This window comes from Arachis duranensis, chromosome 1 (genome assembly GCF_000817695.3).
Source record: "Arachis duranensis cultivar V14167 chromosome 1, aradu.V14167.gnm2.J7QH, whole genome shotgun sequence".
NCBI lineage: Eukaryota > Viridiplantae > Streptophyta > Magnoliopsida > Fabales > Fabaceae > Arachis > Arachis duranensis.
In genome coordinates this window covers 12,855,421-12,866,601 of record NC_029772.3, presented here as the reverse complement: position 1 = coordinate 12,866,601, position 11,181 = coordinate 12,855,421, and positions in this window count along the sequence as shown.

Genomic DNA, 11,181 nt, shown 5'->3' with positions numbered 1-11,181 from the left:
ATCATAGGTACAAAAGCAATTTGGCATCCCAATTTTCTTGCAACCATAGATCTGTGTTCCTAAGTTGGACTGGGCCAAATCGAGTAGATTTGGACCCGGTCCTAAAAGCTACTAGATCTATTTTGACTCGATATGAAAGTGATCCGAAATAAATCAAGTTAAATCGAAATCTACCCAATATTAAATTAGTATATAAATTATATTTTTATTGTAAAAAATAACTTCAGACCAGGCGACTCAAAACATAATTCCGAACCCGACCCGAAAATAACATTAAGTATGAACAGCAAAATATGCCTTAGATCTGGGTCGGATTTTGGACTAACCCGGGTCTTGAACACCCCTACATAGAAGTTTAATCGCTTTGTTGCCCAATTAATACATGAAAAGCTATTTGTGAAAATAATATTCCGCTAGGTAGACAACAGGAATTGTAAACAACGTGAATAATGAGATACATCCTACACCCACTAAACACGAAAATAACATCCAATGTAATTACCCCATCGTGTTTCCAATTTCACTTTTCTATTTTACCTTCTTTCCTAACCTAAACCCTATTTTAACTTGCCCCTAATATCAATCCAATTTTTTCACCGCCACCTTCCCTATAGCCAAAAACGAAGCTTCTCAATGCTGCTATCATCCGTTGTCACTAGCCCGCCGAGGAGAATCCCAGTTCTCCTATTGCTCGGTCGCCGCACCATTGCTAATGTGTCACCTCCGTGTAGTCGCGTCTTCTCTCCATCCTTTGTGTACCGCTGCTCTGCCCATTTCGAAGCCCTACCGCTACTCCAACGATGCACCTCTACCCTTACTTCCACGCCACTACGTCGTGTCTTCGCCACTTCCATTGCATGCCGCTTTGCTTTGTTCACCAAAATGGTATGCTTCAAATAAACATCTATATCTTAGTGAAAAGAACCATCCGTATACATAGTAAAATGAACATCCACCTTAGTTGATAAGAAACAACTAACAAGTTGACCAAAATGCCATCCGTGCTCCATGTCTAAATGGTGTAACGCAAACCCAACTTGAATTCAAGCAAAATTAAATTAAATCTAATCCAAACCACATAACAAAAGAAACCTGCAGAGCATGTGTATGCAGAATCAAATAAATCAAGAAAAATATCAATGGTATACTCAAATAAACATCCACTTTAGAATGAAAAGAACCATCCGCATACATAGTAAAATGAAAGGTTAAGTACAATTTTGGTCCCTAAAGTAGGAGCTGAAAATTTTTTTCGTTCCCAGCCTTTTTTGCCTATAAAATAGTCTCGAAGGTTTAACTTAGTTTTAAAATCTTCTTTTTTATCAAATTTTTTATTTTTATTCCGAAAATACCCCTAACTTAAAAAAATAAAAATAATAAAAAGAAAAAGAAAACGGGTTAATGGGGAAGGGTATCACGCTTTGGGGGGGTGGGTTTGGGTTCAGGAAGAAGAGGGGGAAGGGAAGGGGAAGGGCCACCTCCGCTGCCCCTTGCCGCCACCGCTCCTGCACCTCATCATTCGGTCCTCGCCTCGCTGTTGCCTTCGTCTCACCACAACCCACCCTCACCTCGCCGTGACGCGTTTGGCCCGCGCCCTCGTGTTCCTCACGTCCTCCAGCAACGTCCTTTAGAGAAATTTTTGGTAATTATATTTATGGATTTTTGGTTCTTGTAATTGAAGATGAATTTGGAGATTTTTTATTATTGTAATTGCATCTGAGTTTTGTTAATGAAAAAGGAAGAATTTTAGTTCTGAGTTTTGTTAATGTTTCTTAGTTTCGATGAAGATGAGGATGATTTTCTTATTTTTCTGAGTTCTGAGTTCTGCTTTCTGAGTTTTGATGATAATGATGATGATTTTCTGAATTCTGGGTAGGGTGATGCAGATAGTGATAGAGTGGTAGTGGGTGGGAGGTGGTGGTTTTCTGAGTTCTGGGGGTGATGCAAGTTCTGGCGGGTGATGCAGATGCAGATGATGATGTTTTGAGTTCTCGTGGACGGACGGGCACCTTGCGACGGCTCTCCTTCCGGTGGCGGAGGAGATCTGTGTAGGTGGGTCGGCGGCACATCGTGGATATCTAGCAGCGGAGGTATGAATAGCAAGCGGTTAGAGGAAACGGGAGGACGATGCGAAGAGACGGAAGGTGACATCATTTGAAGAAAAATCAAAAATTAAAATTATGATTAAATCTAATTAACTTAAAAAATAATTTTAAAAATTAAAATTAATTTGTCTCTTTTTAACTATTATTTACGTTATTTAGAAGAAACGTTATTCCCTATACTTTCTCTTCTAAAAATTTTGATGTAGTCTATGTAAAGTTGTTAATTAAAAATTGTTAAAATAATTTGAGATATTTGATTAAGAGCTTATTTGGATGAGTTTTTTAAAAAAGATAATTTTTCGAGTTATCTTTTTTTAAAAAGTCTTTTAGAAAAGTAAAAATATTTTTTATATTTGAATATCTCATATAAAAATATTTTTTATTTATTAATTATGTTTGGGTATAACTATATAAAATTATTTTTTATTTATTATGTTAAAAAAATTTCAAATTAAATCTTTTTAAAAAAAGATGTAAATGATGACTTCTAAAAAAGATTTTTTTATTTTTCTAGTACTTTTATTTTTACTATTAAAATTTTGTTAAACACGCTAAAAAAAACTTTTTTCAATAACTTAATGACACCTAAATAAACTCTTAATTGTTATCTAATGGCACTCAATTATCAATAACTAATATAAAAAATTGAAAGACTTCTTGTTGTCTTTGATTAACAATTAATATAAAAAATATCTTTAGAAGAATTAAATTTTAATTATTTTTTTACCCAAAATAAGATTTTATTCATTAAAGGTAAAATTTTATATTCGTTGATTTTTTTTAAAATAAAAGTTAGGAGTATAAGTATGCTTTTCGAAAAAAGAAATATCCAAAGTCCAAACTGAAGAAGAAGAATGTAAATTAGTTATATGAACAAATTTTTGTAATAAAATCCAACCTAAATTTCTTTTCTTATACTTCTCCTCTTTTTATTTTTTCTTCAACTAAATTTTTTTGTTGTTAATCCTTAAGTTATTTGTTACTGTGGATAACCGGAGATTAATAGAATGGATGGCGTTGGCTGGCCCAAACGTGTGAAGGAGGAGGTTTCCGAGTGGATCCGTAACTTCGGGAGGCTCCGTCCGACTTGTTTGTGCGAGAAAAGGAGGTGGTACCTGCAAAGACACTCCGATGCCTAAGTTAGCAAGAGTGTGAGCAGGTCTAGAGAGAATTGGGCTTAGAGATACCTGAGGGGTGTCAGTGTATTTATAGTGGTGAAACAATAACCACCGTTGGAGTAGTGCCATATTTTTAGGGTGTTAACCGTCCCATTATCTTAGGGAGGTTAAGATATGGCTTGATGAAGTGGTTACAGAGATTTTAGGGGCAGTTACTCATTTGAATGAGTATTTATCTGCCAGCTAATCTCGTGCCCGACTTCTTTAGGACAAATCGTAGTCAACACCGACTTCTTAGTACGAAGGTCGGTGCTCAGCAAGGCTCAATCCTCTGGACTAGGCCTTTCTTTTGGACCTGGGCCTTTATTATTGGGCCAGGGTATGAACAGTGCCCCTACTTGAGCCCAAGATCTCTTTAAGACTTGGGTTCGAGTATTTAACTCGGGTTCGTAGCCGACTTTCTTGGAGGAGACCCGGGTTTTTAAACCGACGTGATTTTCGCGACCTTTTGTTTCTGACAGTTACGTCTATTCAGGCGTCGTGTCCGTTAGGGATGCACTTAGGGATTGATGGCTTTGGTAACGGTGCACTCTCATTAATGACTGCGGAGAGGGAGAAGTGACGTTGTAGGCTTCTGTTAAGCTTCGTAACCCCTTAGGGACTCTCATTTTTTATTCTTTTTCTTTTTCTTTTGTAGGTTTTCATCGTATTTTTAGAAAAAATGTCTTCTGTAGAAGCTCTTTCTCAATGGGTTGATGTCACGGTCTTAGGGGAGGAACCCTTGGTCGATGCTGAGTTTATTACTCATCTTCGTACTCACCACAGGATTTGTACTTCTGAGGAGGACGAACCAAAGTATGAGTTGGTAGTCTCGGATCCAGAAGACCGGGTTTGTTTTGGGAGGGCCAATGAGGCGGCCCCTCATTTTTTCTTTATGTATGAATGTATGATCACCCGTTTGGGTGTTTTTCTTCCTTTTTCGGATTTTGAGATGTCTGTTTTGCACCACTGTCGAGTTGCCCCTACCCAACTTTACCCCAATTCTTGGGGTTTTCTGAAAATTTATCATTTTATTAGTCACGCTTTGGACTTTCCGACCTCTTTGAGGATTTTCTTCTTTCTTTTTCACATGACTAAGCCCTTTAGTGGGCTAAATAACAAGCAGCAATGGGTGTCTTTCCGAGCCATACAAGGTCGGAGAATTTTCACCCTTTTTGACGAATCTTTCCACGACTTCAAAAATTATTTTTTCAAAGTGCAAGCCATAGAGGGTCACCACCCCTTTTTCCTGGATGAGAATTCTTCCCCTCGCTTTCCCCTCTATTGGTTGGAGGCCTCCCCTTGTGAGAAGTACGGTCTGGACGACCTGGACGAGGTGGAGGCGGCCATTGTGGGATTTTTCCGAGAAGTGTGGGGGAGGGCCCCATACTTGGACACTAGGAAATTCCTCCAGGGATCGCCGACCTTTGTTCAGTCGCAACTAGGTAGTATATGCATTTCTTATTTCCGACTTGTATCTGCCGACTTGAGGTTTTCCGACTTGTAATTTTTTGCTAATTGTTTCTTTTGCAGACATGGCAAGGAAGAATGCTCAGGAATCTTACCAGAGAGTTCAGGAGGCTAAAGCAAAGTCGCGGGCCAGGGCTGGTGGCGCCAGGGCAATCATCTCTCCTCCTCCTCCTCCTCCACCTCCTCAGAACGTGGGGACTCCCTCTCAACCCATTGTGATTTCTTCTTCAGCCTTATCTCGGCCGCTCCCCTCCGCCCGACTTCTTTCTGAGCCAGAGAAGAAAAAGCGCAAGACTTTAGAGTCTGGCTCTTCTTTTGATGGTGGGGTTAAGGCGGATGCTCTTGCATTCGTCCGAAAGAACATCTATCCTCATATAAGTATGGATGATGTTTCTGTTCGAAACCACCTCACCACTCTGGCGGAGGAAAGTTTTAGGGCGGCGGGTGTTTGTGGCAAGCTTTTGGATATTTTTGAGAAGACTCCTCTCAGCTCTTTGGGGTTAACCTCGAGGGTTGAGGAGCTGGAGGGGAGAGAGTTGGAGGGGAGGCTTCTTTCTTATCAGGAGCATGAGAGGGAGTTGAAGGAGGAGGTCGCCAAGCTGAGGGCGGAGAAAGATAGCCTTTGGAAAAAGGAGAGTAAGCTGCGGGCCCAATGCAACATGGAGGCAAGTTTGAGGAAAACAGCACAGGAGAGTTATCAGAGTTTATTTCAAGATCTTGTGTCTGTGAAGAAGGATTTGCTGAACTCTCGAAATGTGTATGCCGAGTTGGAGGACTCTATCACTGATGGTGCCAAGGAGTCTTGGAGGATCTTCCTGGAGCAATTCAGAGTTATTGCTCCCGACTTGGATCTTTCTCCTTTACATCCTGACAAAGTTGTTATTGATGGTGCTATTGTGGATCCTCCTGCCCCCGTAATCGTTTCCAAGTCAGAATTGAAGACTCGGGGGCAGAGGATTATTGAGTCTCCTCCTCGTTCTAAAGACGCTCCGAGTTCTTCTGTTGTTCCTCCGGCTTCCTTTTCATCTCCCGTGGTTGCCTCTCTTCCGGTCCTGATGGCGCTCTTCCTGACTCTGGTGGTGGTGATCCGTCTACTCCTCTGCAAAAATAACTTTTTTATGGCTATATGGGGGCTCGGCCTGTGAGTCCCCCCCTTTTTTTAAACTCTTTATATGTCGTTTGTTGGTTGAACAATTTTTTTTGGCCTTTTAAGGTCGTAAACAAAATATTTTATAAGTACCCTTTTTTAATAAGGGTTAACTTAGCAAAATAAATGCCTTTTTTGGATAAAGGTTTAAGTTACTTTATGCGTGTATGCTTTTCTGATTTTGATTTTTCGAAGTCCCTTGATCTTTTCTGAAAACCTTTCCCTTTGGCTTTTCTGTTTTTCTGAGCCTTTTGTTTAAGGACTTTAGGAAAGCCTTTAAACTTTTCCCTAGGTTTTTCGATCTCTTTTTTATTATTCTTTATACTCAACTTTGCTTTAGTGAGTTCTTATGACTTAGGTTATTTTTGCGATGCGTTTTTCTTCTACTCGGTTCTTCACTCCGACTCACAGGTCGAAGTATTTCCGAGCTTTTCCACTCGGATTTTCATTTCGACTTATGAGTCGGGTTGTTTCCGAGTTTTTTATGATCAACTCATATAACCTCTTTACACCGACTTGTACCTCGTCGTTTTATCCTGACGACCATCTAGATCGGTTCATGGGATTTTCACGTTTTGTCGAGCTTAAGTCGGCGCGTTTCGTGGAAAGACTTAGAAAATAGAAAGGAGCTTATAAGAGATATTGTAGATGAAAAAGATCTTTATTAATTGGGGAGGTACCTTCTTGCTACTAAGGGTTTTAATAGCCTATTTTCCCTTAGCCTCTACTATGATGCCTCGTTAAAAACCCTCCTCCAGAAAAAATCCTTTAATTTTGGGAAAAAATCATGAAGTTGGGAAAAGAGTACATCAGGGAGTAGAGTTCGCTTTTAACTATAGTACCTTTTCATATTACAAGCATGCCACGACCTTGGGAACTCATGCCGTTCAGGTCGGTTACTTTATAATAACCTTTTCCTAAAACTTCATTGACTTTGTATGGTCCCTTCCAATTTGCGGCGAGCTTTCCTTCTCCTGATTTGTTGACTCCAATGTCATTTCTGATTAAGACCAAGTCATCCGGGGAAAATGTTCTTTGAATGACTTTTTTGTTGTACCTTGTAGTCATCCTTTGTTTCAATGCTGCTTCTCTTATCTGGGCATCTTCTCGGACTTCGGGGAGCAAGTCGAGCTCCTCTTTGTGCCCCTGTATGTTTCCGATCTCGTCATGGAGAATTACCCTTGGGCTTTGCTCATTGATTTCTATTGGTATCATTGCTTCCACGCCATAGACTAGTCGGAAGGGCGTTTCTCCAGTGGCGTATTGGGGCGTTGTCCTGTAAGCCCATAGCACTTGAGGGAGCTCTTCAGCCCAAGCTCCTTTTGCTTCTTGCAATCTCTTCTTTAGCCCTGCCAGTATGACTTTGTTGGCTGCCTCGGCTTGCCCATTGGCTTGTGGGTGCTCCACCGAGGTGAACTGATGTTTGATTTTCATACTGGCTACTAAGCTTCTGACGGTAGCATCGGTGAATTGGGTTCCATTATCTGTAGTAATGGAATATGGTATCCCATATCTTGTGATGATATTTTTGTAGAGGAACCTCCGACTTCTTTGAGCGGTGATGGTGGCCAATGGTTCTGCTTCTATCCACTTTGTGAAGTAATCTATTCCCACGATCAGGTATTTGACTTGTCCTGGCGCTTGGGGAAAAGGACCTAACAAATCCATTCCCCATTTTGCAAAAGGCCATGGAGAAGTGATACTAATGAGCTCTTCTGGTGGAGCCACGTGGAAATTTGCATGCATCTGACATGGTTGACACTTTTTCACAAATTCTGTGGCATCTTTTTGTAAGGTCGGCCAGTAGAATCTAGCTCGGATTATTTTTCTGGCTAGTGACCTTGCTCTGAGATGATTTCCGCAGATCCCACTATGTACTTCCTCCAGTACCTCGGCGGTTCTTGAGGTCGGTACACACTTTAACAATGGTGTTGATATCCCCCTTCTGTAGAGGATATTTCTCACCAAGGTGTAGTGTTGTGCTTCTCTTCGGATCTTTTTAGCTTCTTTCTCCTCTTTAGGGAGGATGTCGAATTTCATGTATTCGACTAAGAGGTTCATCCATCCGAGGTTTAAACCGACTACCTCAAGTACTTCTTGTTTGTCTTCTGTTTTTACTACTGAGGGTTCCTGGAGGGTTTCTTGGATCAGGCTTCTGTTGTTCCCTCCTGGTTTGGTACTTGCTAACTTGGACAGGGCGTCTGCTCTGCTGTTTAGATCCCGAGTTATGTGTTTGACCCCGGTTTCTTCAAAACGCCCAAGGTATTCCAAAGTTTTTCCCAAGTACTTCTTCATATTTGGGTCCTTTGCCTGATACTCTCCATTTATCTGGAAGGTCACCACTTGTGATTCGCTGTATATCATCACCTTTGTAGCGCCGACTTCTTCTGCTAGTTTTAGTCCAGCAATCAAGGCTTCATTTGCCAGCTTTAATCCAGCGATCAAGGCTTCATATTCTGCCTGATTATTTGAAGCTGGAAATTCAAATTTTAGGGAAACCTCTATCTGGGTTCCTCTTTCATCTACCAATATTATGCCTGCGCTGCTTCCTGTTTTGTTGGAGGATCTGTCTACATAGAGTTCCCATGTAGTTGGTTTTTTCTCCTGATCCCCTGCGTATTCTGCAACGAAGTCGGCGAGGCATTGGGCTTTGATCGCCGTCCGAATTTCATATCTTAAGTCGAACTCGGAGAGCTCTATTGCCCATTGGACCATTCTCCCAGCAACATCCGTCTTTTGGAGGATTTGCTTCATGGGTTGGTTCGTACGGACTCCTATTGTGTGAGCCTGAAAGTAAGGTCGTAGTCTTCGTGAGGCTATTACTAAGGAGTAGGCAAACTTCTCTAGTTTGTGGTATCTTAGCTCAGGGCCTTGTAGAACTTTACTGATGAAATTAACTGGATGTTGTCCGACCTCATCTTCTCTTATCAGGGCTAATGAGACAGCCTTGTCTGCTACGGATAAGTACAGGACGAGGTCTTTTCCAGATACTGGTCGGGTCAGAATAGGAGGTTGGCTTAAAAACTTTTTGAACTCCTGGAACGCCTCCTCGCATTCAGGAGTCCATTCGAACTGGCATCCCTTTCTTAATAAGGAGAATAGTGGAAGGGACTTTAGTGCCGATCCTGCCAAAAATCTGGAGAGGGCTGCAAGTCGGCCATTCAGCTGCTGGACTTCTCTCACACAAGTCGGACTTTTCATTTCTAGGATGGCTCTACACTTATCGGGATTGGCTTCGATCCCTCTTTGTGTTAACATAAATCCTAGAAATTTCCCTGCCTCCACCGCGAAGGCGCACTTTGTGGGATTTAGTCTCATCCCATGCAGCCTTATGGTGTCAAAGACTTGTGAAAGGTCGGACAAGAGGTCGACTTCTTTCTTGGTCTTTACCAGCATGTCGTCGACGTATACTTCCATTAGGCTCCCCAGGTGAGGGGAAAACACTTTATTCATCAACCTTTGATATGTGGCTCCTGCATTCTTCAATCCGAATGGCATGACCACGTAGCAGAAATGAGCTCTGGGTGTGATAAATGATGTTTTCTCCTGGTCTGGCTCGTACATCGGGATTTGATTATATCCCGAGTAGGCGTCCATAAATGATAAGTATTGGTACCCCGAGCTGGAGTCCACTAGGGTATCAATACTTGGTAGGGGATAAGGGTCCTTGGGACATGCCTTATTTAAGTCGGTATAGTCGACACACATTCTCCATTTGCCATTCTGTTTTTTGACTAGTACTACATTGGCTAGCCATGTTGGGTACTTGACTTCTCTGATGAAGCCAGCTTCCAGGAGCGCCTGCACTTGATCTTCTACTATTAGGGCTCGTTCTGGACCGAGCTTGCGTCTTCTTTGTTGTACAGGTCGGCATCCTGGATAAACCGAGAGCTTGTGGGACATGAGCTCCGGGTCTATCCCAGGCATGTCAGAGGCCTTCCAGGCGAAGAGGTCAGAATTATCTCTTAGGAGTTTAGCCAACTCTTGTTTTAGAGTTTCCCCTAGGTTGGCTCCTATATAAGTGTTTTTCCCTTCCTCTTTACCGACATGTATCTCCTCGGTTTTTTCTCCCGGTTGTGGTCGCAGCTCTTCTCTGGCCCTTGCGCCACCGAGCTCTATTGTGTGAACTTCTTTGCCCCTTCCTCTCAGATTTAGGCTTTCATTGTAGCATTTCCTCGCCAACTTTTGGTCTCCCTTTACCGTTGCTATTCCCGCTGAGGTCGGAAATTTCATGCAGAGGTGGGGAGTGGATACCACTGCTCCGAGTCGATTAAGGGTAGCTCTGCCGATTAAAGCATTATATGCTGACCCCACATCAATGACTATGAGTCTATACTCAGAGTCTTTGATTTTTCCCCTTTTCCAAAAGTGGTGTGAAGGGGCAAAAATCCTAGTGGTTTTATTGGCGTGTCCCCTAATCCGTATAGGGTGTCGAGGTAGGCTCTTAATTCTTTCTCATCCAACCCTAGTTTGTCAAAAGCGGGCTTAAAAAGGATGTCCGCTGAGCTTCCTTGGTCTACTAGGGTTCTGTGGAGATGGGCATTTACTAGGATCATAGTTATTACTACTGGATCATCGTGTCCAGGGATTATTCCTTGCCCATCTTCTTTTGTGAATGAAATGGTAGGAAGGTCGGGTGACTCCTTCCCGACCTGGTAGACTCTTTTAAGATGTCTTTTGCGAGAGGATTTGGTAAGTCCCCCTCCCGCGAACCCTCCTGCGATCATATGGATATGTCTCTCTGGTGTCTGCGGTGGTGGGTCTCTTCTATCCATATCGTCTCGCTTTCTCTTTCCATGACCGTCCGACCTTTCTATGAGATATCTATCAAGCCGACCTTCTCTAGCCAACTTTTCTATCACATTTTTAAGATCGTAACAGTCGTTTGTGGAGTGACCATATATTTTATGGTACTCGCAGTAATCGCTGCGGCTCCCCCCTTTTTTATTTTTAATGGGTCTAGGGGGTGACAGTCTTTCAGTGTTACAAATCTCTCTGTATACATCCACTATAGAAACTTTCAGAGGAGTATAAGAGTGATATTTTCTTGGCCTCTCGAGACCGAGTTCTTCCTTTTTCTTGGTTTCCCTTTCCCTTTCTTTTGTTGAGGGAGGGGGCCCAGGTCGCCAACTCAGGTCTCTCAATTTGGCGTTTTCCTCCATATTGATGTACTTTTCAGCTCTTTCCTGTACATCACTTAGAGAAACGGGGTGTCTTTTAGATATGGACTGCGAGAAGGGACCTTCTCTGAGTCCATTGACTAACCCCATTATGACTGCCTCTGTGGGCAGGTCTTGAATCT